Source organism: Emydura macquarii, unplaced genomic scaffold (genome assembly GCF_026122565.2).
Source record: "Emydura macquarii macquarii isolate MOO-44397 ecotype Brisbane River unplaced genomic scaffold, CSIRO-AGI_Emac_v2 contig_1483, whole genome shotgun sequence".
Classification (NCBI taxonomy): domain Eukaryota; kingdom Metazoa; phylum Chordata; order Testudines; family Chelidae; genus Emydura; species Emydura macquarii.
The window spans coordinates 11,633,419-11,654,638 of NW_027131620.1; the positions used below are offsets into that span (position 1 = coordinate 11,633,419).

The 21,220-nt window shown below is 37.5% G+C and overlaps 1 long non-coding RNA gene across 1 annotated transcript in view; it reads right to left on the minus strand.

Moving 5' to 3' along the window:
• Positions 1-415: 415 nt before the first annotated feature.
• Positions 416-21,220, minus strand: part of LOC137157355 (uncharacterized) — a 122,519-nt gene continuing 101,714 nt past the window's right edge. The window contains exons 2-4 of the long non-coding RNA XR_010921086.1: positions 3,211-3,356; positions 1,171-1,247; positions 416-780 (exon numbers count right to left, since the gene is read on the minus strand). This is a non-coding gene — a long non-coding RNA (uncharacterized lncRNA). The remainder of the gene's footprint in view (positions 781-1,170; positions 1,248-3,210; positions 3,357-21,220) is intronic.

Here is a 21,220-nt window from a genome sequence, read left to right on the forward strand (position 1 = left end):
TGAACTTTTTCCAGATCACTGGAACCCTGCCTGGCTCCTGTCAGACCCACTGGTTGGCTGCTGGGGAGTCCTGCCACGTGAACTGCCCCTGGGGCAGTGACCCCAGGCTTCAAGGGGCTGTGGCTCCAGGGCAGTCCCACCCCCTTTGTGCTTTCCTTGCTTATTTTATGCAGAGGAGCAGAGAGGACATGCTTCTTTTAAGTAGTTTCGTGTTTCTGCTCAAGTGTAGCGAATTTGGGGGCACAAGCTTTAGAAAAGAATAAAAAGCTTCTGCATGATACAAAATAAAGAATAAAAAATACGATGAGTTCAATATGTAGGGAAGTTGGTAAGTAGCTGTGAAAAAGGCTTTCCATGAATTATGCAGTAAAAAAAAATTATTGTTCAATAAAAACCTGGTGAATATGAAGATGCCTTAGTTAAAAGTCTTTCAAAATACATAAAACAGCATAGGTGAAGAATCAATAACTGTTATTTCCCTGGCTTTCAGTTTATGGATGTTTAAAGATGCTGTCACAATGACTACACCCGAAAGCAATAACTTTTAAGAAAACAAAACACTCCCCCCCACACAGGGTTTGAACTACAATCTGCACTTATGTAAACATATTGGGATCTGTGGTTATTTATCATTTCTAAACACTCTTTAGGTATTGAGTAATTGGAACTTAACGATATTGCCTCTGAGGTGCCATGAAACCCCAGAGGTCAGGGAATTTAAAACCAGTTCACTGCTGATGATGGGATGGCTGCTTCCTGCATCTTCCCAGAGGCAGCAGTCTAAGAGAAAGCACAACACCAAGTATTACTGGAAATCCAGATGATTACCATAAGAAGCAAACAGAGGTAAGTCATGCCCACCCTTTAGAGCCGTGGAGGGACCTTTGGCGGGGGGCTGTTCAGTTCTGTTGCCCAAGCATGGAGGAAAGTCTCTAGAGGAGAGAGCAGTGGAAGTGCCCCTTTGTGTGGCAAACCAAGTTAGGACAGTGGAGACCTGGGGAATATCTATTATTTTTTATGAATATGGTGCATGCCTCTGTGTTTATTTAGGATGGGTTATTTGCTGTGGAGTTAGAGCAAAAGGGGGGTGTTGGAGGAACCAAGAAAGAAAGACAAAACAATTACATGGATAATGGTCCTTGAAAAAACATTCTGGAGGAAAACCCCTACCTGTTTCCATGGTTTACTCTTTCCAAAGCTACGCCTATGATAAAATGACTATACGAAGTCATTACATGACCCCAGGCCTGGAAAAGGGAGGGCGGTTATCACAAACTATATCCTAAAATATGGGTAGCTACTACCATGGTGGCTGACACACACACACACACACACACACACACACACACACACACTCACGACCTGTAGAATCTTAAAGTTTGAGGAAAGTCATTAGATTTTAACCACACCACAAGTGCAGCGTTTCAAGGTAATATTTTCCTCTACTATGTTCTTGCCTCCCATCGCAGTTCCTTCTGTCAACATTTAAAGAGATTTTCCTTTCCTTGCTGCTAACCAGGAAGGAACTCATCAGCACTGTGATCTTCTGTAAATTCTTATTGGGAGGTACAAGATGAACTGAGAGCTTAAGGGGGCATGTCCTGGGTCACAGAACAAGTCTTTAGCCCTCTGCACAGCTTCCAGATATGATATTCCATCCTTATAAAAAAAACTAAGACGACCCTGATCCTGCAAATACCCACATGGTTAACTTTAAGAGGCATCCCATTGGAGTCAATGGAACTAGTCATAATCTTAACATGAAGCATGGACACGTTTGCAGGGTCAGAGCCTAACTGCGTAGGCTCATTTGTATTCTGTGATCAAATTATGCTCTCAGTTACACTCATGCCATCCCACTGAACTTCTCTCTGGTTTGCATGGGTGTTAGAAGGAACAATTTAGCTCTGTGAGTGCTTTTAGTTAGTTTCTGAAGCTATTGAGTCATCACCATTGAAAAGTCAACATTTGCCAATACTTGGAACAGAAAACAGAGAATTATAGACTCATGGGTTAGAAGGGACCACAAGGGTCATCTAATCTAACCCCCTGCCAAGATGCAGGATTTATAACATCTGTTCCAAGTGTGTGGTTTTGGCAGGCAAATGCCTGTTTCACAATTTCTACCCTATCTATCCATCCATCACATTTAACTGCCCATTGCCGTGTTACCTAGGCACTAACTGTAGCTTCACTTACTGATGGCTAGACTATCATTCAACAAAGTCCAACCAAAAACACATTTGTAAAGACAAAGGCACTAGGAATCCCCTACAGAAACAATAAGCACTCAACAATAAGATTCAGAGAGGCATATCAGTTCTGACAAGTTACTGCTTGAACTTTATGAGCATCTTAAAACATTTTGTAATTGAGCCTTTGGAGTATTGTTGTCCACTGCATCTCATTAACATGCTTTTGAAGGATTGTTTGTTATTATTTTATGTCAAAGCCTGATTTTGTGACAGATGTGTGTTATCTCTTGGATGATAACAAGGACAACCACTGAAATCCACATTATGGCTCTTCGTAATCCACTTTTGAGGAGCCATCAGCAGGCTGCCTGTCATTCAACAGTAGTCTATCGTGTTTTAATTTCAGCATAAAGGCACAAGGGAAATGTTTAATGGTTCCCACTTGTCCCACTTTTATGCAGTGGAAGTATTATTTATGAATCACAAACTCATTGTAACCATTTTGGAAATGTATCTTTCAAAAAATCAAATACACAACATCTATATGTGCATTAACAACTTATATTATGAAATGACCGCATTGACCAGTCTTACATTCAGTTATGCAAAGGATTTGAACTGTGCTTGGAGTGCACAAACAGAAGTGACACTTGTGAATAAATGCTTGCTTATGTCCAACCTGTCTCTTACATACGGTAGTCTCTCACATCTGCTACCATTAGGCCTATGTAAGCTACCTCCACTCAGTGTGGTGCTCTGTCCTCCTCTAGAAGTGGCTGGGCCACATATAGATTTGATGACCCTGCTAAAGCCTTGATAACAGATCTGGGTCTTTTAGTCAGGCAAAAGAGGCTTGTGCATTTAGAAAGAGAGGTCTCAGTTTTGAACCCTGCTACTGTTGACTCACCCAGGAGTGCAGCACGTTATATACAACTTGGGTATGGAGCAAGAACATGCATTACTTTCTAGACTAAGCCTTCTCATCACACCCTGAAGCAATAGAAGAGACACTTACCTCATCTCCGTGGCAGAGCTGTTCTCCGTGCACAAATCTCAAGATGCAATGTACTGCTCCCTCTTTCCTCATCTATGTGGAAATCCCATCAACACACACTGCTGACAAGCCTTAATTTTGATCCTGGCTGCATCAGTCTGACATGTCTGAAAAGAAGAATTGTAATAGACACATGCTTGATTCAGACTCAGTTTTATTTCCACCAGAATGTCAATTATGTGCTTCTTCCAAACATTTTATTAAAATCGCTAACATCAAAGTCGATAGCGCCAATATATGTAAAACACTTCCGGATGCCGGGTGCCTGAAAGGCATTATATACATAGAGCCAAGTTCTATTCTATTTCACATTATCCTGAAAAATAAAATCATTCCAGAGGCATGATTGTTTTGGAAGCTAATTATACCTTTCTGCTGCAGGTTTATTATATTAGCATTTCAGAATACTGCAGCACAGACAAGGGCTGCTAGGATGAAGAATCTGTCAACATTTCTACGATAAAACACTATCTGTACAGGCCAACAACATGGTCTTAATGGCATTGTTGTCTGAAAAATGACAATTCAGCCATAGGAGCAAAGAGTTTGACAGATATTCAAAAACAACATATTGTTACAATTTCAGAAAGTGAAATTTCAAAAGTTGCTCTCAGATGGTTTAGGTGACCCATCTAATCGTCAAAGAAGTTTTTCTGAAATGTATGAAATTTGCACACTTGGGTGATCAGGTTTTTTGCAGTCTTTTAAAATTACAACTCAAACTTAAACATTATGTGCCTAGAGCTTCAGTTAAGTGGATTTTATAAATCTGTATCGGGGAGGAATGATGAGCTTCTAGTTAGGGCATCGGACGTGGACTTGAGATCTGGGCTCAGTTCCTAGTTCTGCTAAATAATCGTGTGACCTCTGGAAAGTTACGTAATGTTCTTGCATCTCAATAAAATGGAGGTAATAAGTGATTTTTCAGTTGATGGACTGAATTGAAAAACCTGAAGAAAAAACGAAAATCCAGAAAAAAAGATTTCAGCTTGCATTGCATAAAATGTTTCATACAACTGAGAATGCAAAAAAAAAAAAAAAAAAGTCATTTTTCATATAGGCCATTTTTGGATATTTTTCTCCTTTCATTAATTAAATTTCAAAATGAAACATCATTGCAGAACACAAAGGTGAAACATTTAGTTTCCAATTTGTCAAAATAAAGTGTTTCAACTTTTTTGATTTTTTCCTCTTTGTTGTGCACAACTATTAGCTAAGCTCAACCCAAATTTGCAAATGATTTTGGTGCCCTGTAAGATACATTTTTGGGCAAATTAAAAAAAAAAAATCACACCACTCTATCTTCAAGGGGGGGAATACTTAAATTATAAAATGTCCAGATTGTGGGTAAAAAAGGCAATATTTTAAAATACTGATTCTTCAGCTTGAATGATCTTTGAGAGTTTAAAAAGAACCCCTCTTCCATTTCCTCTCAAAAGTAAAACAGGGACTGTAGTCCATAAAGTAGAGGAAGAACAAAAGAAAGAAAACTCAATGAGGTCGAAATGTCTGCTCTCCCTGGCTTTTTTCTTTTTGCTTTATGGTCTTCAAAGAGTGAGTGATCAATATTTGCTCCAATGCCCAGTCTCAAATGGGTGAATTAAGTATGGAGTTTCATTAATTGACTCCCTGTATGTGTGTATATATTTGTTTAGATCAGATCCCTGAAGGGAGTATTTTATGCTTTTGTTCTACCCAGAACAAAGAATGACACTCTTAATTATGATTAGTGATTACATTAAGTAGGATAGCACTGTCCCTTCTTCATCCTCTTATACCTGATCTCTGACAGTTCTGCATAAATAGTGCCTAGATGATCAGGAAAACCTTCGAGGTTCAGAGTAGAAAGCTTGGGACAGTGCACTTGATCAGTCTCACCACTAGCATCAAGAAATGGTCATTATTGCTTGTAGATTTATTGGAATTACTTTTATTGGAATTACTATGTAGAATTACTTCCTCTTTTCTTTAGCTTTGGCTGGCTCTGTTTTTAATCTTTTTCCTTCTTTCACTCTAGTCTCTTCCCTGCTGGTGTGCAGGCTTTGAGTGTGGACAGGCATAGGGGGAGGTGTTTGGCAGTGAGGTTAATGTGGAGATTAACATTTTAGTGAAATAGCAATCAAAAGGCAAAATAATGATAGAATTTCCTGTCCAGGAAAGGTTTCAAGCTAGAATTGTATGGCTGTCCATCATATCCAATGATGGCATCATGGCACCATGTGTGTTCTCATGTGGCTGTATAGTCTGATCTATGAGGAGCAAGACCACAAACAGATATCACATAGTAATGTGCAGGCTTCCATGGAAGCCTGCATTACGCTCGGCCTTTTTTTTTTTTTTTTTTTTTTTTTTTAAATCAGTTTTTTGCATCTGTTTTCCTGAAAGTGTTTACAATCTTTATGGGTAGTTGTTCTTCATTCAGATCTGTCTATGGTTGTCTCTTCAGAGTTATCAACATGCTGAATGAGGTGAGACTTTGCTTATGGGTATCTTTGAAGCTTTTTCCTTGATCACTCCTCCTGCAATTTCGATGTATGCACTCTCCACAGAAAACTTTTTTTCTGGAGTCTATCACCACCCGTTCTGATGGCCTGTTCATCTAAGTTGAGCTTTGATGATCATTGCCTTGATGTTGGTCATTTTTCATCTTTCAATTATGTTGATATTTGAGACTTTGTCTCACCAGTGGACCTTCAGAACAGATTGGAAACAGCACATGTGAAATTTTTCAAGTTTCTTAATGTATCTGCAGTAAACTGTCCATGTTTCACATCCATATAAAAAGGTCGGTATCACTGCCTGTTGCATTGTATATCATCATTTTTGTTGCCAGTTTGATGGTGTTCTGGCTGAATATCCTACAATGAAATGTTCCAAAGATGCGGCTTGCCTTTCGTATTCGATTTGATGTTTCTTGATCCAGGGAACTGTCACTTGAGGTGGTACTGCCAAGGTATGTAAAGAGATTGACACTTTTCGTTCTATACCATCAATGGTAATATTTGGCTCAGTGGTAACTGTTGATGGAACTAGTTGGAAGAGGGCTTCAGTTTTTTCCAGACTCATGGTGAGTCCAAACTCTTTAGTTGCCTCTGAGAAACTGTCAAGGATAAAATATAGGTCACTTTCACTATTGACCAAATAGAGCACAATCAGTTGCAAAAAGGGCTTCACAAGAACTTCTGTCTTTGCAGTAAGGCTTTGGAGATTGAAGAGTTTTCCATCAGTTCTATACCTTATGTAGATGACAAAGAGGGCCAGTACCAGCACACAGCCTTATTTTACCCCATTAGATATGCAAAATGGTTTAGAAAGGCTACCATCTGAGAGCACTTGTCCAGTCATGTATTTGTGGAATTGACATATGATGTTAATGAATTTGGTGGGGAAGCCAAACTTTCTAGAATTTTCCTGAGGTCCTCTCAAGCTAGAATTATTCCTCCTCCCCTGCCACTGCAAGTAATAGAAATTCAGAACCATTTCCTTTGATGGCACTGGTCCAGTGGTGTAATTCTGAGTAGATGTCATATGATAAAGTCCATATCTGACATGTCATCCCTTTTATAAACATAGTGACATAAATAGCAATTTTTTTTTGAAAATTCAAAAGAAGAATAAAAATAAGATGATTTTTATAACCAGTTAGTGCTGAAATGCAAATAAAATATACACATCCAAAGCACATCTCCAAGAGTGCTTCAAAAGAGACAGAATACGGAGCTAATAGCTTAAGTGGTGCCAGTCATCGCTTTCGCTTTGTAAAAGCCCTGCTGCTGCTGTTGCTTTGCAAAATTCAAAGTGGAGGAGCAGAAAATCTTTCTTGTTCTCATGTTAAAAGCAACAACTCCCTCCTGGTGCCCTTTAATATATATGTAGGTATTTGAGAAAGGAGGATAATCTAGAGAATATTACAATATTGGAAAAGAGGAAAGCTTTTCAATACCAAACTTGTGTATTGTTAAAGCCACATAAAACACATAAAATCAGTCGAGTATGGTTTTATAAACTGTCCTGTATTCCTTCCCCTCTTTTCCTCCCCACGCACTTTTCTGTGCAAACTTTTCAAGTACACTTTCTACACAAGCAGATGAGGAACTAATATTACAAGTCACAGGTCAGGGGTTTTACAAACAAGTGCTCTGCAGGTTTGTACAGAAGGCTACCCTGTCTCCAAACCTCCAGCTTGACCTGCAACCCCACTATTGTATGAATCCAAAGACATTTTTCAACAGGGGGATGACAATCATGCCAAATTATGGAGCGATTCTGTGAGAGAGACAATTGTCCTCTAGAAAGGCGGAGATCTCAAAATTCTATAGAATTTCTTTAAATGCTTGGTACAATGTGAGCACATTAAAAAAAATGCAAGTTCATCTGTTGTGCCTATAAAATCACTAGACATGATCCACCAGATTACAGGGCTGGGAAGTGGCTAGAGTTAGGTTATAGAATTCCTGACATTGCTATTTGATTTGCCATATGAACACTCAAAAATTTTGATTTCATCAGGAAATTTCACTATTCTGTGGATTTCAAATACTCCCAAATACATTCTTATCATTGGAAGCCGGAAATACAAGAAGTCTCATGAGACCATCCCTATCAGCCCAAAGACTCAATCCTGTAACCCTTTAAGCCATTAATAAGCCATTAAAATTGAGGAAGGGTTTCAAAATGAGCTCCCAAGTTTGCATACCCAGCAGGTTCAAATAGTTTCAATAAGGAAAAGTATCTAAAACCTTCAGGTGCTTTTCTCAATCAACCCTAACTTCTAACATTTTGAGTTTCACCCATTAGTTCCTATTAATATTTTAGAAAAATAGTCAACACCACCAGGAGACTGAAGTTCCAATGGGGTGGTGGGAGGGGCAGGGAAATAACTCACTGGCTTCAAGACTGAGCTTGATAAGTTTATGGAGGGGATGGTATGATGGGACTGCCTGCAATGGCACATAGGCAATCTGCAATTGCTAGTAGCAAATATCTCCATTGGCCAGTGAAGGGACACTAGATGGGGAGGGCTTTGAGTTACTATTCTTTCCTGGGTGTCTGGTGAATGGGTCTTGCCCATATGCTCAGGGTCTAACTGATTTCCATATTTGGGGTTGGGAAGGAATTTTCCCCCAGACCAGATATGGAAAGACCATTGGATTTTTTGCCTTCCTCTACAGCTTGGGGCACGGGTCACTTACAGGTTTAAATGAGTGTAAATGGTGGATTCTTTGTACATTGCAGTCTTTAAATCATGATTTGAGGATTTCAGTAATTCAACCAGAGGTTAGGGGTCTATTATAGGACTGGGTGGGTGAGTTCTGTGGCCTGCGATATGCAGGAGATCAGACTAGATGACATGGTTGTCCCTTCCGGTTTTAAAATCTCTGAGTCTAACACAGAAGAACCCTATGAAGAGCCTTTCGAAAGCTAGAAGATCTCTTTTGCTGAGCAAGTTGCACCGACAAAAATTGCATCTATGTATTTGAGCCACTAATCTGTGTATTTATGACTCTGGCTACTTCATTACAAGCACAAATTACACACGTAGAGGTGCAGGTATTTGGATTTGCACCCACCATTAATTTTTGTAAGCTCATAAATAAAGGAACACATTTTATATCAAGGAGAGGGAGACTGGACCTCAGCATGACTGAAGATAAACCTCTACATTCCCAAACCTAGAGTGTTGGTAAGAAACAGGACCATGTGGAAGAAATACTGTACATTCAGGTTTAAAGACAAGAGAGTCAATGGCCGATTGCGATAATAGTAAATATCCTGCTTAGGCACCTCAATCGATACCTAGGCAAGAGTTTGGGTGATTTTCATAGACTCTGCAAGTCCCATTAGATTTAAGCACCCAATTAAAGGCACTTATGCTTGAAAATTTGGCCCAAGTTCCCAATGTTCTATAGTGTAAGTAAAGTTCTGGGTAAAGCCACAAAAATTAGATTAATTTCAATACGTGAGTGAAAGGAGAATTGGCATGAAACGGAGCTCTCGGCCTGAAAAGGTCACGATATCCCTGTTGGTGTCTGCGAATAATCCCACATTTTATAATAATATAATGCATTTATTCTATTGGCAGGCTGGCTCTGTTGCAAAATGCTAATTTTCAGGCACTTATATGTTGACAATCACAAAATTACAAAAAGCATGGTAAGAATTCTGAGCTGTTTTACTATATAGTAAAATTTGATGATGTTGCTTAAATTGCACAGGAGGCTAGAATGCAATAAAACAGGCTTATGACTAGATTATTTAATGAAGTCCATGGAGGTAGGAATGGAGGTTTACGAAACCATATGTAAATTTAAAAAAAAAATTATATGAGAATTAATTTGGGAAAGGTCTTCATCCTGGCAATTACATTTAATTTTTGGATTGTGTGCAATGTAGTACGTTTAATAAGAGTCAATTTTTCAATGTCTCTCAATGGAAGGGGAAAGAGGGATAGAATTTTTATTTTTAAATTTTTGATTTGTAAGTAAAAATGATGATATATGAAAAAAATAACATTAACATTCCTAGGTATATTATTGCCTACAATGACTGCACTGTAATAGACAGCCTGACACCTTCTGATCACTATAGCACCACGGTTTGATTGAAGTTGTTTTGACACCGTAGGTCTGATTTTTAAAAAAACTAACTAAAATTAATCTGTGAGCTCTGTTAGCACAAGTGTGGGTTTAAAGAAGGCAACTGTGAATGCAAAAGTTTGACATCTGATAATCTGAAACTGCAGCCCTACAATTGAGGGTCAGTTAGGAGGGCAACAAGAACTGATCTGTATTAATGATGTGCTCAAGCAGCAAGATTTGGATTGTGACTTTGAACAGTCCTGGGGGGCCGGTTCAGAGCTGGGATTTTGGTTCAGTTGATTGTAATATAAGGTTGGTTTGTTTACTTTTTTAAAATGGAGGTGTTTCGATCCAAGGTTTTGAAAAATCCACCCCCCTGAGCGATGTAATTAAACCAGCCTAATCCCTCATGTAGACAACACAAGACTGACAGAAAATTTTTTCCCTCAACCTAGCTATCGTCTCTCCGGGAGGTAGGTGGATTAACTACAATGCTGGGGAAACCCTTTCTGTCACTGTAGCAAGAGTCTACACTGAAGCGCTGCAGCACTGAAGTTTTATATGCAGCCTTAGCGTTGGAGCTTCTCACCTTCTCAGACCATTAACAACCATCTCAGGTTAGGAAGTTTAGGAACAATTCAGCAAGATTATAACTTTAGAAAGCTTAACAGAAAAATAACAGTTTCTTTTTTAAAATTTATAGATGTCCTTTAGCTATACTTCAGAATTGGTTTGGAATTCATTTCTGAGCCAGAAACTGTAACAATACATCTTATTATTAAATGTGAAACACAGGGTTTCTACTGCCAAATAAATCTCCAGAAGTACAAAGTCCTCCAGGACACTCTTCCATTCCATTTCTGAGCTTTTCCATTGCAGGAAGCCTAAGGCCCCATTCCTGCAGTAACTTTCTCCATCTCTGAAGTCTCATTCATCCTCCCAACCCCCACTCCTTCTCCTATTGTTCAGTTATTTGTTAAATCATGTTTGTCATGATAATTGGACTTTCCAGAGCTTGATGCACAGATACAAGGTTAAAGGGACATATTTACTTCCTCATATAAAACCAGTGAATCAATTTTCCCCTGGCTGCCTCCCGCTAATAAAATATTTTTCTCTCTCTTTACTAAATGCTGATAAATACCGCTAACCCTTTGTGCTTTTATGCTGCATCTTGGTGAATGACAAAATTAATACACTAAACCTGTGAAGTTTAGAAGGAGTCGTCAGGTTTTTTAAACAATTTTGGCTATAGCTTCCCCCTTAATTTTCCCCTTTTCCCAGTTTAACCATCCCTCTCCTCCCCTATGCTCTCCAGTAATGTGTAGAACATTTTCTAGCAGAGATAGTAAACTGAAAACAAAGGCTTTTATGCAGAACATAGACAAATATCTGATGAAGACAGAGGTTCCGCTCCCCCATCCCCACCCTGCTTCTTAGCTGCTGGGAAGTTTATGAATCAGTGTTATCAGAGCTGCGTGGATATATGGAAAAGCAGAACATTTCCATTTACAACTACTGAGAAGTGGAATGTCCTAGCAAAAGATAGTGGATTGATTAAATAGACCCACTTCCATCTGTAAATGTCTATTCTTAAAATACTCTCCTTTTCACATCAGAATTGTAATGATAAAAAGAAAACACGTCAACACATTTCTCCTTTGCTAAGATAGTCCAGCAATTTAACAATGGTAATTCTGTTCGGTGACCTAAAAAGTATTTCTGAAATGTCAAAACCTTTCCAAAGCTGATTTTTTTTCTAAACTGTGCTTCAAAACAAACTTTATTCTGGGGTCCACTGATCAAATGCCCCTGATACAAGTAAGGTAGGCACAGTGGTATGCTCATCCTTTGCGCCGGCAAAACTCCACAACGGCATATACAGGTTTATGTTTGGCATGCAGAGCAGGTAACTTCATACTAAACTCCCCATGTGTACATGCAATTGTCTAGCCTACATGCATAACTGAGGGCTTTTCAGCCATATTGTGATGATATCAGTTCAGACAATTTTTCAAAGAGTGCACGTACACTCGTACAATGCCATCTTTCATGGTAACAGTGGATGTCACAGGGCTAGCTAGAGAGCCTTGTCTCATTTGCTCAAGCCAGGTCACACATTTAGCTCTGGAGGTCTTTGCTTCAATCTCTAGTGTGGAAGCCAAGATGATGGCTGTCACCCATGCACAGAACTGTACATATGCCTGTGCACAGGCCTCACTTGTGCAATCACATTTGGCACTGGGTGTGCTTAAGAGTCAAGGCTGTGCAAAAGTGCACTAGTACTTTTGAAAATTTGGGCCCGTGTGACTATTCTACATACACTGGATATGAATTTCAAGCTGTCTGAACTTTATTGGGAACTGATGTTATTTATTGATGTAAAAGCCAATATATTTGCACAATTGCTTTGGGATGATGACTATGAGAAATTAATGTTGGTACAGCACTTAGCACTATAAAGCACTATATCAGTATTTAATACAAATTATGATTATAAATCAGAAGTGACCTAACTACAGTCATATTTACTTCACAAACCATTGAGGTCTATTGATGATGTGAAAGGTTTTCTCTACCCTAGTTATTTGCTGTATATCCTTACTTTTACAAAGATTAGACACCTAATTTTTCATGTGTCTTAGCCCATTCTATATCAGTAATTATCTGCTTTAAGAGAACTCTCCATGTAATATCCTTTCCCAGGGAACAGGGAAGCTTTTACAATCAATAAAAGAAAGTTATATTCATTCTCTTCTCCTTGCAGCTCATTTTTTATAAGACAGTTTGTCTCCAGTGGTGAATTTTGCCTGAACACCACTCTCCTCTATTGGCCAGTTGAAACCTAGTGTTGCAGTAAATTCATTGTTCACCGTAGATTGGGTACATAGCAGGATGATAGTTCACAGCTCCCTCAGTTCTCGTTTTGTATGAGAATGATACATTTACAGTAGTTCTCTGTACTCCCTCTGTGGAGTACCATATTCAGCTGACAGCTGAAGTCTGTGCTGTCAGACTGCTTTCTGATGTCCATAAGCATCTTTTGCAGTTGCAATTGTTCAACTATTAGACTTACTACACTTGTTAGAGTTTATAGCTATAGAGTCTGACTCTTCCTGAAGTAGAAGCAAAATGGATATTTAAGACTTTTATATTAGTTTCTTCCATAATGAAACACCATCTTGTGAAAGTTGTTAACTTGCCTAGGCAAAATATTTCCATACTTTTCAGGCAGCAGGCTTTTTCTTGGGACTCTGGATTTTGTTAGTCACTTTTATTCTATTCTTGTCTGAGGAAAGAAAAACTCTCTCATTCTTTAAAGATCAAAGATTTAGATGGCTGGAGAGATAATCTGGAGTGGCACTTAGTGGAATATAGCAGAAGTCAGCATAAAATTGCAGCAGAAATGGCAGCTTTTAGCAAAAAAACAGGTTAAACAAATTGATATTAAGCCTCTAGGATGATAGAGAATTTGATAAATGCAAAAAGAAAATATTAGGATACTTTGTATAATACCTCTTACTTAAACCAGATAAAATTGAAGATCAAAGTGTTCTATCAATAAAGTCCTCATGTGCCCAAGAAGTAGACAAAAGAAATGCTGACGATCTAGCCCAAAGTTATGTTAGCTAAAATATCATACCATCTACAGTGTTATTTCTCATGTTTCAGGGAAATATCAGGGTAAATATTTCAGGGTATTTCAGGGTAAATATTTCGTTTTAATAAAACATCACCAAAAGAAAAAGAAAAACAAACAATTTAGGAAAGGTTGTTAAACAAGTCAATAAAAGAAACATCAGTATTAACTGACACTGCTATTAACGCTATTCTGATTGCAGTTTTTGTTTGCAAAGAGTATAAATTAAGGGTGAAGTAACCACTTTATTAGCAAGGATTGTAAGTCTGTGTCATAACCTTAGTGTTAAGTAGAAGTACAAATTCACAGTGTTAATTATTCATCTCGGCAGAAACAGGAATAAAGTCTAATTTGGGATGAGAAAAGTCCCATGCTGTCAGCAGCTTCTTCTAGATTTATTACACGTTCCTAGCATGGCTCATTTTGGCAATCCCTGATGTGGTTCTCTGAGCACTCTCATCTTTTCATCTATCCTTCAGTTCCTAGAGTTTGTGGCCTCTTATTCAAAAATGCACACAGAATCTTAAAAATTATCTATATGTCTTACAAAGAAAAAGATTCCTACCTAGACAGTGCATGCAAACATATGAAAATTGGCTAACAGATGTTTTCCTGAACAGGCATTTTCAGCTAGGTAAAGGTTTGGTACTGTCACACATTACTGAAACATTTGAGTGTCTTCCACATAAAAGAGATTGGCAATAGCCAAATCCATAATAGACTCTCAGCGGGAAGTGTTCATATGAGAAACAAGAACAACACAGATGGTAAAGTGACTTAGAAACATCTATATACAACACCCAGGACCAAATGTTCAGTCGTGTCCTTTGTTTTTGCATATCCACTTTTATACATGCAACTGTTTGCAAAAACGAGCATGCTGATAGAGACAGGATCCCGCTGCCTAATCTGCAACTGGTAACTCTCTTCCTTTTTCATTAGCACTAGTGCTGGCCAAAAAAATTCCATTCAAAGATTTGACAGAAATTTACTTTTGTTTAAACTGATTTTTTGGGGGGGGCGGGGGGGAGGGGGCGGGGAGAAGGAGCAGGGGGGAAAAGGGAAGGACTTTTTAAATTTAAAAAAAAAAGCAAATTTATTTTCAGTTTTGGACAAAATTAAAAAAAAAAATCATTTGGTTGAAAATTTTCACTGGGAAAATAAATAATTTCCTGAACAACTCTAATTACCACCATATGTTAACCATTGAAGGGTAATTAATAACTTCATTATTTCAGACACCCATGCTAAACGCAAGTTAGAGGATCTCTTCCATAGAAAAGTAAGGTCCCAGCTGAGCAAACCACATAAGCATGTGTTTGACTTTGAGCAAATGAGTACTCCCCCTCTGACTTCAGTGACACGACTCACATACTTAAAGTTATGTACATGTTTAAGCGTCTTGCAGAAGCGAGGCCTAAATGTCCAGTTTCTCTATACATGATTTCTTGACTAAACTTGTGTAAGTATTATATTGAAGAATTTCTTTTTATATGCTTTGGTGTGGCTCTTAACAGAAAGAATTCATAAGCATTTTGTTATTCATTTGAAAACAATTTTAATGTAAAAGAAAGCTGTATTTATACTATGTACAATGTTGGGGTTATGATGGTAAGGCCATATAAAATAGCATGACTAGACATCACACGTCAGCTTTTTCTAGCATTTTTTACATAATTCGGTTACTTTATCATGGTTTTCATACAAAATTCAATATATATTGTTTTATATTCATTGTTATAAACAATGAAATTTTGATGTAATGAAATGATAATTCCGTAAGACAAGCACTTCCATAAGGTGTGCTTTGCCCATTTTCATTCTTTTTGGCTATATTCTGTATATCAAAAACAGTTACTCACACAAGGAAGGTTTTCATAGAGTAGACCCTATGTAAACAGGAGTCCAAGATCTGGAGTAAAATATGTATGCCTCATAAATAAGGTGGTAATGCTGGCTTCTGTCCTTTGATGAATTAGAAAACAGAATTAACTGCATGATGAAAGACCAACTTCAGTGTAATTCAAGTTCTCAACATCTAGATACAGGCAAAATACCAGTGTATATAACTGGACTAATTTATTTTGGTTATAGACAAAAATTCAGGTCTTGCCTGGTTATCATTATAATTATGATGATGCTGTAATGACAGGACCTTTTTCTACAAACTATTTTCATGGCGGAAAAATTGGAATAGGCCATTTATTGCAGAAAGGGATTTATATTGAAGCAATTTTAATAAATCAAACTTACAGTCTGCAAGCATTCTTTTTCAATGACAAGGCTTAAAGAAAACAATTGAAAAGCATGAAAATGTGCTAATCACCATGAACTGAAATGAAGATTAAATGTTTTTAACTCTTGCCAAATCTGCTTAAGTAAATAATTACATTTTCTTTGTAAAAGGATACAAGATGGGTTTTTAAAAAAAATGTACATTAGGACAAATTAGGACAGCTTTCCAAATGGAACACGAACATTTTCTTCAACACAAAATATCAGAGGGTTTAAAAACAAAATGTGGATGCAACATACAATTCATTCTCTTTAAAAAAAATCCTGGCTCACTGAACAGGAACAAAAATAGCAGCTATTAAGTGCTACAGTATGACATTTTGATTCGCAACACTGAATCAGTGCATATAATGCCAATTTAGGGATAGATCTTGAAAGTTGATTGATGTGGGTGCATTACTTTGCAGAACCCATTTGACTTCTGTGAATTGAAAGATCAGGACGCACAGGGTATCTCTTGCCGAAAACAAAGTCTGGGACCCTACATTCCATCCCTTTCAGTGTCTCCTCTCTTCGTAATAAACTGGCTGTGGAACTTAAGTGATCAACATTTGTATTATAATTAAGAATAATTTTAACAATGAATGATAAAAACATCATCCATATTCCAAGGCTGGTGATCCTACTTAAACTGTTCTGGGTACTATTCCAGGCCTGCTCATTTGGAAGACATTAAATAAATGATGTGCTAATGAGAATATGAAAAATACTATTTATTGGTGGTTGGTATTCAATGATTTCAGCACATATAATCCATGGGATGACTCTTCATTTGAATTATACATCTCACTCCCTGGTCAGCTAATGAGTTAGTACAAGTAAAAGCTGGCTTATTTCCCCTGAAGCTTGAATTATCAATCAAATAACTATACCACGTTCAAAAACCTCTCTTTCGCATTTTTGTATTATGAATCTACTTCTTTGCTGGCATTAGAAGATGCTTCTCTACTGTATGGAGGAAGACATACTATTTTCCAAGTTTTAAAATGATTGTCTCAACCATTAAAAGATTCTCTCTGACTGAAAGACAGACACTTACTAATTATTAGCAGGTTTGCTGTTGCATGCCAGACAAATATGGGAGATACAACAGCACCTTCAGCATCGATACAATACTCAATCTTGCCCCCATATTGGAACCAATTGAAGTTTCTCTAGTTCAGTAAAAGCAAGACTGCATCCAATCTGAACGCAAATGTACTGGCAACATGAAAACATACTTGGGGTTTATAAATTGTTATTACTGCTATATTAAATACATTGATACACATCATGACCAGCCGGGGGAGGGGTTGATGGCGGGAAGGATGTGCAGAGAGCAGGATTTGATAAGGAGGATCAGATTTCACTGATGGCATAATAATGTCAGAATTTGCAGCAATTTAGGTGTGACTGCATAATAAAATTGTTACTCTGCTGTGCACACAAATTAGATTACATTATTATATGTCACAGTGTCTCAGGAATTAACTTGAGTGCCACAGAAATACTAATTGCATAGAGACTAGTGCGCAATACAGTCATTCTTTTAACAGATTTATTCTTAGATCAGACGTTTAACGCCACAGTTATATGTGCAAATGGTCAAATCTGATCATCTATACCTACATTGTCTGGTTTGTGAACGTACTCCCAGTACACATATTAGGTGCACCATTGCACATCTAAATTGTTTAAAAATCAGACTCAGGACATTTAGAACAACTTTAAGGATGTCAGTGTAACGAAACATTTTAAAAACAGTATATTGACCTATGAGATTTATATCTTTGTTGGACCCTATATTGCCATGGAAACTGTTACACCTATGAGACACTTCGGTAAAGCCTTCTTCATGGTGGCTTTTCCGCTTGCATTACATTTCTCAATCAATTATTTGATTAATATTCTTTGACTGGTTCTAGTATGGAGTGTGGTACTAGGAAAGCATAGTTCATCATCTAGGCAAACTCCACAGCACCCACTATGGAATTCAACATTTTTGATGAATAATCCTTAGTTCTTAATGTTCCAGAAGTATATTAAACAAGCGGAAGCACCCATTCAGCTGGTGACTGTATGTGGCAGCTAAGAGAATTCTAGTATTTTATCAGGGTAACATCAGATTCATTGCATAGTGACATTTACCCTTCCTTCTAAAACACAGTCTAACAGAATGCCATTCTTCCACTTTCTTTTGAACTTCAGAGCCAGCAATGAAGGGTAATATTTGAAGTACAAAATGGAGGTGGCTGAATGCAAGGTAAACATTTTTAAATGTCGCCTGGGAGTACAGCACTGCATAGGACATAAGAATGATGACACTATCAGCATGCACAGGAAGCTGGCATTCAGCACTATGTGAGAACAGCTTTTCCTAGCAGAAGCATGGTCCTTTATTAGCATACATTTGCATTGAGGAGGAACCAGAGTTTATAGCAAACACAGGGGGCCAAATCCTCATCTGATAGAAATTGGCATCAGTCCATTGACACCAACAGAGCTATATTTACTTACAACAGCTGGGGATCCACTCCATAATGTAGATTAGTGTAGCTCAGACTTTTTTTTTCTAAAGGTACAATTTATAAACTTACATCACTATATTGGGAATATTATTATAAACACTTTGGACTAGATTATGCATGTGGATGAGTATTTATGCACACAAATACACCCCTGGATTTCAAGTGAGAATCTATTTATGTAAGTGCTCACCAGAAAGGACAAGAGCTCTATAGTTTGGTCCATTATATGTAACAATTTCTCAGGAATTAACTTAAAATTCTCATAGAAATGCTAAAATGCATAGAGTCTAGTGTTCAGTACATTTGTTCTTTTTAACAGGCATTCATAGATGAGACATGTAAGGCCACATTAGCAACCAGCTTCAGACTTCGTGTATCTACACTGCAAGTTATGGACTGTTATCCATAAAAGTGGGTGTGCTCTTAATTTGCTCACATATCTTGGGCAGCAGAGCACCCAACTGCCATTTTTACACATTCAGTTGACTGTCTCCACAATCAAAATGAGCACTTTTTCCAGACACAATCAGTTGTGAGTATCTGAAAGTGTGCATTCAAATCTGGAAGCACAGACCAACTCCAGAGAAAACAGTCTCTTAAATATTTAATCTCATATTTAAACATGCTTGCTTACTGTGTTTATATTTAGCTTATATACTGTGTTTATATTCTTTCCAGGAATATTGTAAAACATTATTTTAGGGGCAAGTATATTAATCAAACAAGCATATTTTAAAGTAATATTGGAGACTTCTGAGAAGGTGAATTTCATATTTAAACTTTCAGGGAACCTATTCAAAGAATTACATTTAATAAATAAAGGAAAAGAAACATTATCCATTGGTAGGCCAAATCTGAACTAGGCCTAAGCCTAATAAACCAACACCCAAGATGCTTTGAGGATGCTGTTAAATTGTTGTAGGATGTGAAAATGCCAGCTTGCCAAAACCTTTAGCCCAGCACCTTATTTGATTTACTAAGTGATTTTGCAAGGAATGTACTAGCTGGAAAACAAACAAAAATGTATAAATAATGCACTAACAGTAAAGGTTATGAATAAGCAGCAGATGTGTGATCACATGCTTGGAAATTTATGAAATGTACCAGACAAACATATTTTTATACTTTTGATAGGATATAGGAAGCTGTAAGTTGTAAACAAGTTATCTATAAGTAGTCTGAGCAATATACAAGCAACTGAACTGTTATGCACTATACAAATAGGTGATTAATAAGTATCAGTCAAGCTTGAGTACCTGACATTTCTTAAATTATTAAAAAAGATCAAACCTCTACTGGTAACAATGTCATGTGGCCCATATATCCAATCAAAACCTTGTTTTTAAAATACTGACAAAGAAGTGCTTGTAAATAAGCTACAACCTGGGAATTCCTCTCAGAAATTGTTTAGTTAATAGTCCTGTATAATGAATAAATTCAAAGAAACTTATCTGTTGGTGATCAAAAGGCAGTGTGAGATGAAAAATTAATGAAATAAGTTATTAATTGCAAATTATCTACCTAGACCTAGCTAGGCTAAAAAATGTGGCCTTAAACAAGATTTCCTATATTATGATTGGGGAGGGGGGGAGGAGGAAGCCCTAGTAATTAACTTTCCCCCCCCAATTGAATATTGGGTTTTCAATTAAATGAAAAAATTCACTGGAAGTGTCCACTTTCCTCTAATGTTTTTCTTATTTTTTGTTAAGAAAATATTTCACTTTTCAGCCAAAATTGTTTATTTATAAGTTGTTATGAACACAAAAAATTAATGTACGTGTCTTTCAAGCAGTCAAAAACTACTGATGAAAATTTCAGCTTAAACAAAACAAATTAATTTTTTTTCATTGGGGGTAGGGAACATTTTCAGATCAGCTCTACTAGTACGACATTCTAGAGGTCCTTTTTTATATGTATGTTACATAGTAATCTTACTATGGCTCTCTTTTTCCCTCTTTCTATTATCTATTTCTTCAGAAGAACCTGCCCTTTTCCATCTCTTCCTTGCCTAACCATTCCTATGCCTATTCTCTTTCCATTCTGCAGTGTTCATTATCTTCCTCCTTCCTCTATCTTACTTTTTCATATTCTTTATTCTCTTTCTCCATATTCCTCTTCCTTTATTCCTTAGTGTCCAAAGAATCTCTTCTGGATGTCCTCTCTATGTCCATCTGCCTTTCTTTCCTTTCTCTACCTCTTTAGTTCATTATCCCAAACATTAGCTTCTCTCTTCCTGTTTATGTAACCCCAGTTTGCCTTCTCCCTTCCCTATCACTAAAAGATTATCCATCAAAATTTAAAAAAAAACAAACAAAAAAACCTTCATATTGTATAAATGGGAGTTGAAGGACATTAGAACTTTGAGATTATTAGATAAAAATGTGGGCAGTAACATTGCTGTCTTCACTGGCCTGAAACAGACTGGCCTTGGTCGGTGCTTTAAGTTGAAGCATTTGGTTTTTTGTTGTTTTTTCTTCAAGGAGATGAGGCTGCTGGGTGGAATCTTTATATACTTCAGCAACTGAGCAAGGGACACTGGGCAGAAACAGTTTCTTGCTGCTGAAGTTCAACTACAGCTGATCAGGAATTTTTCAGATGAACTATATTCTCAAGGAAAACAGTTTCCACAAAATCAAAAATTTTCATGTGAAACTTGTGATTTTCCATTGGGAAAATCAAAATGAAATATTTCATTTTGGGGTCTGCTTGACCCAGATCAGGCTATTTCTGTTTATTGAATTCATCTGAAATGTTTTGTTTAAAATCAGCTGAAAAATAGTAACTGCACTTCCCCCTAGCATAGCATTGCATTGCCTTATGGGAGTTGTACCTCGCATCAGCATTCTTGCCTCTGGGTTGAGCTCCCTGGAGGACTCTCTCTCTCATACCACAATGGGACTGTCCCGCTGACCAAGAGCTCTGTGGTGCCTCCTGGGAGTCCCATGACTCTG